The 9,818-nt window shown below is 40.7% G+C and overlaps 1 long non-coding RNA gene across 2 annotated transcripts; it reads left to right on the top strand.

Annotated features, from left to right (window-relative positions):
* The first annotated feature begins 5,723 nt into the window (after positions 1 to 5,723).
* On the top strand, positions 5,724 to 8,143 carry LOC129379149 (uncharacterized). Of its 2 annotated transcripts, XR_008608153.1 has the most exons (4): positions 5,724 to 5,744; positions 6,702 to 6,785; positions 7,361 to 7,451; positions 7,613 to 8,143. It is a non-coding gene; the product is annotated as an uncharacterized LOC129379149 (long non-coding RNA). The 2 variants fall into 2 exon arrangements; XR_008608152.1 differs by lacking the exon at positions 5,724 to 5,744 and having other exon boundaries at positions 6,442 to 6,785.
* The last annotated feature ends 1,675 nt before the right edge of the window (positions 8,144 to 9,818 follow it).

The following is a 9,818-nucleotide window of genomic DNA, read 5'->3' as shown; positions in this document are numbered from 1 at the left end:
GCATTTTGACTTGACAAAACTACATTTGACTCTCCGGAATGATAATTTAAGATATCTGCATTTACATTCTGACTAGTAAGAATAATAATTCAGGATATCTTCAATTTTGACTGGTCAAAATTCCTTGCAAGATATCTCAAATGACGTCACTTGTTCTGTAATTTGAGGAGACACGTAACCGGAATTACGATTTAAGATTTCTTGAACGTAATTATCACTGTCAAAATTACAATTTTAGATATCTGAATTCTGAATGAGGTGAAAGCCCCTTTGTGCTGTCCGAATAGTTGCATGCAGAATTTTATATTTTCAGTAAATGCCACAAATAAATCTCACGTCATTTGGACTGGTTAGAATGTAATTATCTCAAATAGGTATTTTGTCCAGTCAAATTTTAATTAGAGATATCTTAAATTGCTAAAACGTCTGGTCATAAAACAATTTGAGATATCTGGAATGCTTTGAAGATCACCGTTGCTCCGCTGGATGTTGCAGCTTTCACTGAGAAGATGTCTTGCGGATATGAAGGGATGTACAATTTGTTCCTCAGCACTGTTTTAAGACGTCGACCTAACGCGTCTCCTCGTTTCTTGACCAAAACACCTGGATCCATCAGCCAATTCCACGCAGTGCGTCTCGGCCTGGAAACTTTCATCAAGCTTCCGAAACTTCCCGATGTCGGTGATTATATGCGACGTCGCACCAGCGTCCACCATCAGACCTCTCCTCTTGATGTCGTCCACTCGCGTGTCAGCGTCGCTCACCCGGAAAGCAAACTCTCTGTCGCCGCCCGCATTTGAATACTTAGTTGGTTCCTTTTTAGTCTTGAAGTTGAAATATTTTCAAAGTGACTCACCTCAGTTAAAATAAGTCATTAATAACTTATATATAATTATGTATCACTTCCACCTCTTCTTCTTTTTGGCAATTAAGAGTTCGTCGCACTGCTGGTGTGAAGTCAGCTTTAATGAAACTCTTTAAAGTTGTTCTTATTACAGCTTCAGTTTCCCTGACACCAACACCACCGTCGAACTAAAACACAACGTAAACTTAGTGAGATGGTGTCAAGAATACAATATCGATATAAAAATAACATAAAACATATAAACATACCTCGCTGGCTAACCCTTCCTTTTGAGGTAGAAATGAGGTCATTCAGTAAATTCTTACACTTAAATCATGCTTCTTCATTTGCTTGCCAACGCGATGCTGTTATATCGCAAGCGTCTCTGGTAACCTGGTAACCAGACGCTTCTACATCTACTTCCTACCTTAAACCTTCAAAATAAGAGTCTTAACAAAAAGTATAAATAATACAAAATAAAACCTATAAATTAAAACTTTGGCAGTAAAAGTATGTATTTTATGTATTGTAACTATATATTATATGAACTAGCAATGTAGGTAGCTAATTTACATTTAAATACTATAAAAATACTATAATGAAGACTTAGAAATCTATTTTGTTTTTATATTTCTATCATATATCACCGACACGGCGCTGGAATTGAAAAATTCAGGGCTTCAAGGAAAAGAATAACGAAGATGCCCGCAAAGAAAATCTCAGACATCTCAATGAGATCGCAAAGCTCTGGGCCTCGTCTACTGACAACGCAGTGGACGTCGCGCGTCGTCTTTTGTTTTCTAACATTTAGAAACATCGGCCGAATTAATAAATAAGGCTGTCTCAAATGGCAATGTTAATAATCTCGTTATTTGGTTGGAGGTTAGTTGTTCTGGATTCAGTTTAAGAGAGTCGGTGCTTCATTCTGACCTTTTCCTGAACGCCAGAGGTTCAGTTTCCTTCTCCTCATTTTTTCCGAATCTTCCCTTTAAATGTTAGGGGTTGGAGAGATGGGTTGGTTGGTATGGTAGCTGACTGGATAGCTCAATACATAAGGCATCAGTATATCACCCGAGAGGGCAGGGTTCGAATCCAGTCTGGGTCCTTAGGCAAGACCCTTCAAGCTACTGCCTACCTCATACCATGAGAGATACTAAGTTGCATAACATGCCGGCTCAGACGTCGCCCGGCCAAACAAGGTCTGCGTCAGGTGTTGGGGAACCAGAGCACCTTGATGACAAATGGGCTACTGGAACAAGACGGAAATGGGCGAGAGATGAAAATGTGGATCTGTTGGAATGCTACTACTCAAGTAACCCTAGTGAGAGAGGTTACATGCAAAGACTGGGGAAGGAATGGTTACTTCGACATCCCCAGTCAACACTAAGCGCTAAACAAACTAGTAGCTCAGTGTTCCAACATCCGCAAACGGCAACTGCTATCACAACTTGAGATTGACGAGATACACACACAAATGCTACGGCAAAGGGAGGAACCCGGATGTCAGGACTGTGGGGACTTAACTACAAGTCCCCACCCAGTGAGGGGATACACGGCCCCAATGAGCGAAACAGAGCTGAACGAGACAGCTGCTGACCTGAGAGAGAGAATCATGACCCGAATGACAACCAGGCCTCCCCGGCGCCAATTACAACGGCTGAGTGAGTACCATCTGAAAGTCTCATTGAGAATGTGAATGCAGCATTGAGAACGATCCCTACCAACACCATAACAGAAACCAATGAGCTGATCTACAACTCAGCATCAGTGATCCTTGAGATACTTGGCTATAAGAGCAACCATGAGACCCAATACCCACCATGGAAAAGACGGTTAGAGGCTAAAATCAAGGTAACAAGGAGGGAAGTGAGCCAACTGTCAGAGCTCCACAAGGGTGCAATGAAAAGACCAGTACCCAGAAAGTACAGGCAGATGCCCATACCTGAAGCACTCGAGACTGCCAAACAGAGGCTCCAAGCCTTGTCCAGCCGCCTAAAGAGATACACAAGGGAGAATGAATCCAGAAGGATTAACCGGCTCTTCTCCACTCAACCAGCTAAGGTGTACTCTCAATGGCAGGGTAACAATAACAACAGAGCAGACCCACCAAGGCTGGAGACGGAACAATACTGGAAAGGCATATGGGAAAGGGAGGCGTCCCACAACAGCAATGCACAGTGGCTGATCTCTCTACGAGAGGACCACAGCAACCTCCCTGAGCAAGCCCCGGTAACCATCACTGTGACAGATGTCCAAGAAAGAGTCTCAGGTATGAAAAACTGGACAGCACCAGGGCCTGACATGATCCATGCCTACTGGCTAAAGAAACTCACTGCTCTCCATGAGCGAATGGCAGCCCAAATGAACCAGCTGCTACAAAGTGGGACTCACCCTGAATGGTTAACTGAAGGGCGGACAATCCTAATCCAGAAGGATCCATCAAAGGGTCCAGTCCCACCCAACTACCGACCAATAACCTGCCCTCTCCACAACCTGGAAGCTCATGTCAGCATCATAGCGGCCAAGATAAGCAAACACATGGATAAACACATGAGCACGGCACAGAAGGGTATCGGTTGTAAATACCAGAGGAGCCAAACACCAACTCCTCGTAGACCGCACAGTTGCCCGAGACTGCAAAACCCGACACACCAACCTGTGCATGGCTTGGATTGATTACAAGAAAGCCTATGACTCAATGCCGCATACTTGGATCATTGAATGCTTAGAGATGTATAACATCAACAGGACTCTGAGAGCCTTCATTGCAAACTCGATGAGGCTGTGGAAAACCACCCTTGAAGCCAACTGCAAAACCACTTGCACAAGTGTCCATCAAATGTGGCATATACCAAGGAGATGCTCTGTCCCCGCTACTGTTCTGCATAGGCCTGAACCCCCTCAGCCAAGTTATCAACAAGACTGGCTACGGATACAGACTCAAAAATGGGGCCAATATCAGTCACCTACTCTACATGGATGACATCAAGCTGTACGCCAAGTGTGAGCGAGACATCGACTCACTGATCCACACCACCAGGATCTACAGCACTGACATTGGGATGTCATTCGGACTAGAGAAGTGTGGTCGGCTGGTCACAAAGAGGGGGAAGGTCATCCACACAGAAGGGGTCTCACTCCCAGAAGGAACAATAGCAGACATAGAGGACAGTTACAAGTACCTAGGTATACCACAAGCAAATGGCAACCTCGATGAGGCCACAAGGAAAGGAGCCACAGCTAAATACCTCCAACGAATAAGGCAAGTCCTGAGAAGCCAGCTCAATGGCAAGAACAAAATCCGTGCGATAAACAGCTATGCCTTGCCAGTAATCAAGATACCCTGCTGGAATAATTAGCTGGCCAAAGGAGGAGATAAAAACCACAGATATTAAGACCAGAAAGCTACTAACAATGCATGGAGGGTTCCATCCAAATCCAGCACCCTGAGACTGTACACGAGCCGCAAGGAAGGAGGCAGAGGACTAGTGAGTGTGAGAACCACTGTCCAGGACGAAACAACTAAGATCCATAAATACATCAGGGACAAAGCCTCAACAGACAATGTGCTCAGTGAATGTCTCAGACAACAGGGAACGGAGGTTGAGGTGCCAGAGATACCATCATGGGAGGACAAACCCCTACATGGGATGTACCACCAGCAAATACCCCAAGTGGCTGATATCAGTAAATCCTACCAATGGCTGGAAAAAGCTGGACTCAAGGACAGCACAGAGGCCCTCATCCTGGCAGCCCAGGAACAGGCCCTAAACACCAGAGCAATAGAGGCCCAGATCTACCACACCAGACAAGACCCAAGGTGTAGGTGTGCAAGGAGGCCCCTGAGACAGTCCAGCACATCACAGCAGGGTGCAAGATACTGGCAGGGAAAGCGTACATGGAGCGACATAACCAAGTGGCAGGCATAGTGTACAGAAACATCTGTGCAGAATATGGACTGGAAACCCCAAGATCAAAGTGGGAAACACCCCCAAAGGTGGGGGAGAACGCCAGAGCTAAGATCCTGTGGGACTTCCAGATCCAGACAGACAAAATGGTAATGGCGAACCAACCAGACATTGTCGTAGTGGATAAACATCAGAGGAAAGCCGTTGTGGTAGATGTAGCAATACCAAGTGATTGCAACATCAGGAAAAAGGAGCACGAGAAACTAGAGAAATACCAGGGCCTCAGGGAAGAACTGGAGAGGGCCTGGAAGGTGAAGACCACAGTGGTGCCTGTGGTCATAGGGGCCCTCGGGGCAGTAACCCCCAAACTGGAGCAGTGGCTACAACAGATCCCAGGAACAACATCAGACATCTCAGTCCAGAAATGTGCAGTCCTTGGCACAGCCAAGATACTGCGCAGAACCCTCAAGCTCCCAGGCCTCTGGTAGAGGACCCGAGCTCAGAGGATAAGAAACCACCCGCGGTGGGTGAGAAGGGAATTTTTTTATATATATATTTTTTATTAGATTAACTTTGACAATATTAATATTGAATAAAATAAAAAAAAAACATATATATATATATATTTGTCAAACCAACGTCCTAGTTTCTTAGGGACGTTGGTTTGACAAATATTGATATTGAATAAAATAAAAAAAAACATATATATATATATATATATATATATATATATATATATATATATATATATATATATATGTTTTTTTTTATTTTATTCAATATCAATATTTGTCAAAGTTAATCTAATAAAAAAAAACACAGTGACGTCAGTTCCAAAGCGCTATTGTGTCAGACTCATCTCCCGCTGAAGAGGATCCAGCGACATCAAGAGATTACAGAAAATCACGCGAGATAACTGGCTCGCACCTTGTTGGGTTTTTTCAAGGGCAGAGGGGAGATTCCTGGCGGTGCATCTACTTAATTTGAAGAAGGTAAGAGTCAAACTATTTTCATCTAAATCCATATAAAAATATGTAACTTAAAATTTCTCTACCATTTGCACCATTTTTCTACTTGTTCCATACTTGTGTCACATTATTTCATGTTCTGTAGATTAAGTCGGTTAGGTTAAGGCAGATAGCTTTTTGTTTACATTTATCGCCGCACCATGTTAGGTACATTCTGTGCGAAAAAACTCTGCAGAGCCATATGTAGTGTAAGGGTCACAAAGCTGCTGCCAGAGACACAAATGGACCCCGGAAATGTCACAGTTTTGCCTCCTGAGCTCCCTGGAGGTTTAGTGGATTTTAACACACGGATCTAACATCAGTCTATTTTTAACTATTTTAATTCTATTTCAGTAATGTTACTATGGAGGTAAATGTAGATACACACACACACTTTGGTACCTTTCTATCATCATCGAGATTCTTAATTAATTATGGTAATAAAAAGTCCTACATTTCAGTCGGTGAAACCTGCAGAAAGCATTGCTTTCTGAGCTTTGTTAAATGTTCCTAAAATACCTGTTAGTTATGGATTTCTAGTATATTTTGTCAGGCTAAAACTCTCAATGGATTATCCATTATTACAGACTTGAGCTTTCTATTTTTTTCTTTAAAATACATATTCCTCTGCTGTAAAGATGTTGGGGTTTTTTGGACTCTTCTTTGTTGTCCCAAATAATTGTAGCTCAGAAACAATATTGAAGTTCATTGGTTTAATTTTGAAATGTTGATGTTTTTTGTGTTGATTGTTTGTGCTCATTTTGACCTTTGTTACTATTACTTTCTACCATGTTCAATTCACCATTGTTCTGCACATATGTGCTTGCATGTGTCCAGTGGTTATATTCATGAGGCATTCAAGGGACTTGTACTAAAAGATACAACTCAGTTCAGTATGAATTGCATATTTTAATGGCTGAAAATATATCTGATCTCTTTCAGAACATCACCTGTCTGTAATCCACCTGCGTAAGTACTGGTCAAGGGGCTCATCGGCTATCAAGTTATAGATTTCAGTGGCTAATAGTAAGTTTTGCCAGATCTAAAGTGACTGAATGTAGTGTTAGAGAGCTTATAGAGCTAGAGTTCAGCTAAACATTTATTTGGCCAGTCTGTTTTATTTGTCTTTATTTGCGTGGGGATGTGGAAATGTAAGGAGTGTAGTCTCTTTCTGTCTCGTAGATATGACCTGTTAAAACATTTTACACTTAAACACCGGCATATGCGACGTTATCCATGCCCACACATAGACTGTCCATGTACTTGTAAGACATGGAATGCTTTGCATATTCATTTAAGTAGAAGGATATAGACTGTGTTGACCATTCTGTACTTTTCACATATTTCTTTGGTAATATATTCATGTCTTTATTTAAACCTCTAACAGCTTCAGTTAGATGTTTAAATGAGATGTTAAACTCCATTTTAGTCATGGCATGATGAAGGGATACTAGCAATTTTAAATATCTTTCAAACAGACTGCAAGTCACTGATCACTTTTGTTGTGACTTCCTTTGAATGCAGCTATGCTTTCAAGTGTGTGAACCTATACTGCTGGAGTTTTGAGATTGTTCTCATTGTTTTTTGATCTGCATATTTAGGAAGACACTGCTGAGGTCAGACGAGAGTGCATCCTCAAAGGTCTGTGTGTACCTAAATGAAGATCCAGAGAAGCTGGTGAGGGAGTACATGGTATGTTAAATTCTCTTGTGTTACAATAGAACTCCTAAGAGTTGTTAAAATACTTTCAACAACTAAGGTCCATGAGTGACTCAATCAATGTCAGTCTTAATTTATTTATTTAATTACATGTGAATTGTCTCACCCCCAATACCCTTCCCTAACTCCCTTAGGACGTTGATGAATGCGCAGAAATGGCCAAAGCCGAGGCTGTCCTCGGAATCGTCATTTGAGCAGAGGGTGCAGAGGCTGCCGATGCACATCTGGATGTTGGGATTGTCCTGGAGGAGGTGGAAGTTATGAACAGCTTGGGCAGTGTATCTTCTGCAATAGTGATGCTGCTGGGACTAATCTATGCACTAAACTTGAGCTACCCTCAAGTTTAGTGCGTTCAGCACTCAACTTGCTCAGTAACTCAAGCATACCTTTGAAGTAATACAGAAAATAATAATGAAATTGGATGGAAAGAACTTATCAAAGAAAGCACAAGTTCTCAATATGAAACTCGCTGCTAAGTTGAGCAAAGTTTCATATGGAAAATGAGTGTTTAAAGTCTGCAGTAGAAAGATTTATATTGTTACAGTTCTCTAAGTTGAGCAACTATACTGACATGTTTTATGTTGTAAAGAATTGGCTGGGAAATGAAACTGTAACCTTTTTGTAGTTGTTTTTTTATTTCAATGTCCAACTCAGCTGTGTTTTGTGCTGTGTAAAAAACGATGTATAACAATTCGAAAATACAATTGTGTTGTACCTTTTCTAATTGTTGAGTGTTCTTCCTACACTTTCACCTAGTGCTATCTTAAAATGCTTGATTAACGCTTGAAAATATGTCTTTGAATTAACGTCATGAAATAATGGAAAGGATTTCCACATGATTAACTAGCTGTCTTTTAGCATGAAGATATTTGTTGAGCTAACTTGCTTTTCGTGAGTTGGACCTACTGAATCAGGTAGTGTGAAGGTACCACTGTAAAATAAGTGGTTCAACTAGATTTACATTCATCTTAATGAAGTTACATCAATGATTTGGTCCTAAACATTGCAGATTAGTTGGGCGGGCTGTATTGCATTACACTGGGTCACGCTATAGTAACTGAGTTAAAGGAACCTTTAAAACATATGTTGAGCCAACACATTTCATTTGAATTTGAATAACCTTAATGAATGGAGTTGAGCCAACTCATTTGATTTACAATCATCCATTGCCTTACCATAATTCTGGTTAAGCCAACATATTTGGTTTAAATTAGAACAACCTTAATGAATTATGTTTTGCCAACTCATTTAATTTATATAAGAATAACCACAATATATTACGTTGAGCCAACATGTTTGATTTAGAATCACCCATTGAATCACCATTGTAACAAGTGGAGCCAACACATTTGCTTTACATTGGAATAATCTTAATAAATTAGGTTGACCTAACACATTTGCTTTAAATAGGAGTAACACAAGTACATGGTGCTGAAATAAAGCAAAGTAATCAGGTGGAAATCCTTTCCATAATTTTTTTATGTTCATCCAATGACTTATTTTTTTCAGTGTGAGATGAGTCGCTTTGAAAATAATTAAACTTCAAGACTAAAAAGAAACCATCTAAGTATTCAAATGCTATAGTTAATGAGTAGTGGGCGGTCGCCTGCTCCTGATTGGCTCAGCTGTTCACTGGTCACGTTTTCCTTGAATGGAAAACTCCAACCCAGAAACAACGTCACCGATTGGCGTCATTGACCGCCTGAACAGAGTCTTTGAATGTAGACCCTCTGCGTTCATTTGGTCACTAACCATTTGCTTTGTCTTTCAGGTAAAAACTTAAAAAACACTAAAAACCTTAAAGATAGGATAGGTTATCCTTTCTTAAATGATCAAGCATCGATATGCAGGATCAACAGATCATGTTTAGTCCGGGTCTTTATTTACAGTCATGTATGTAAAGGAGGATGATATTTGCTCCCTTGACTCTGGTTCTGATCCGCTGCTCCCTAAACAACCGGACACTTTTTATACTTTTTCTTCTTCCTCCCAGCATCTAAACGTTGCTTTCTACTGCAGTATTTTTCAACCTTTTTTGAGCCTAGGTACATTGTTTTCATTGAAAGAATCAAGAGGCACACCACCAGCCAAAAATATAAACAAATGAAAATAATAAATAATAATAATATATGGTCGTTCTTATCAAAGTGTCTTGAATAGGAATTTGTATCATATTTTATATTAGATATTTCAAATTGCACTTAACATGTCTACTTCAAAAGTGTGCCTGATCAGTGGCACAACAATTTAAATTTAAGACCACATTGTTCACACGACTAATTCTGACCACAAGCAATCTCTCAGCCAGAATATAGAAAATAATTCCTTTTCTGAGAGAAG

This window comes from Poeciliopsis prolifica, unplaced genomic scaffold (genome assembly GCF_027474105.1).
Source record: "Poeciliopsis prolifica strain line A6 unplaced genomic scaffold, Auburn_PproV2 SCAFFOLD056, whole genome shotgun sequence".
NCBI classification, from domain to species: domain Eukaryota; kingdom Metazoa; phylum Chordata; class Actinopteri; order Cyprinodontiformes; family Poeciliidae; genus Poeciliopsis; species Poeciliopsis prolifica.
Note: the sequence above shows the minus strand (reverse complement) of the source record. Positions and strands in the feature narration are given on the sequence as shown.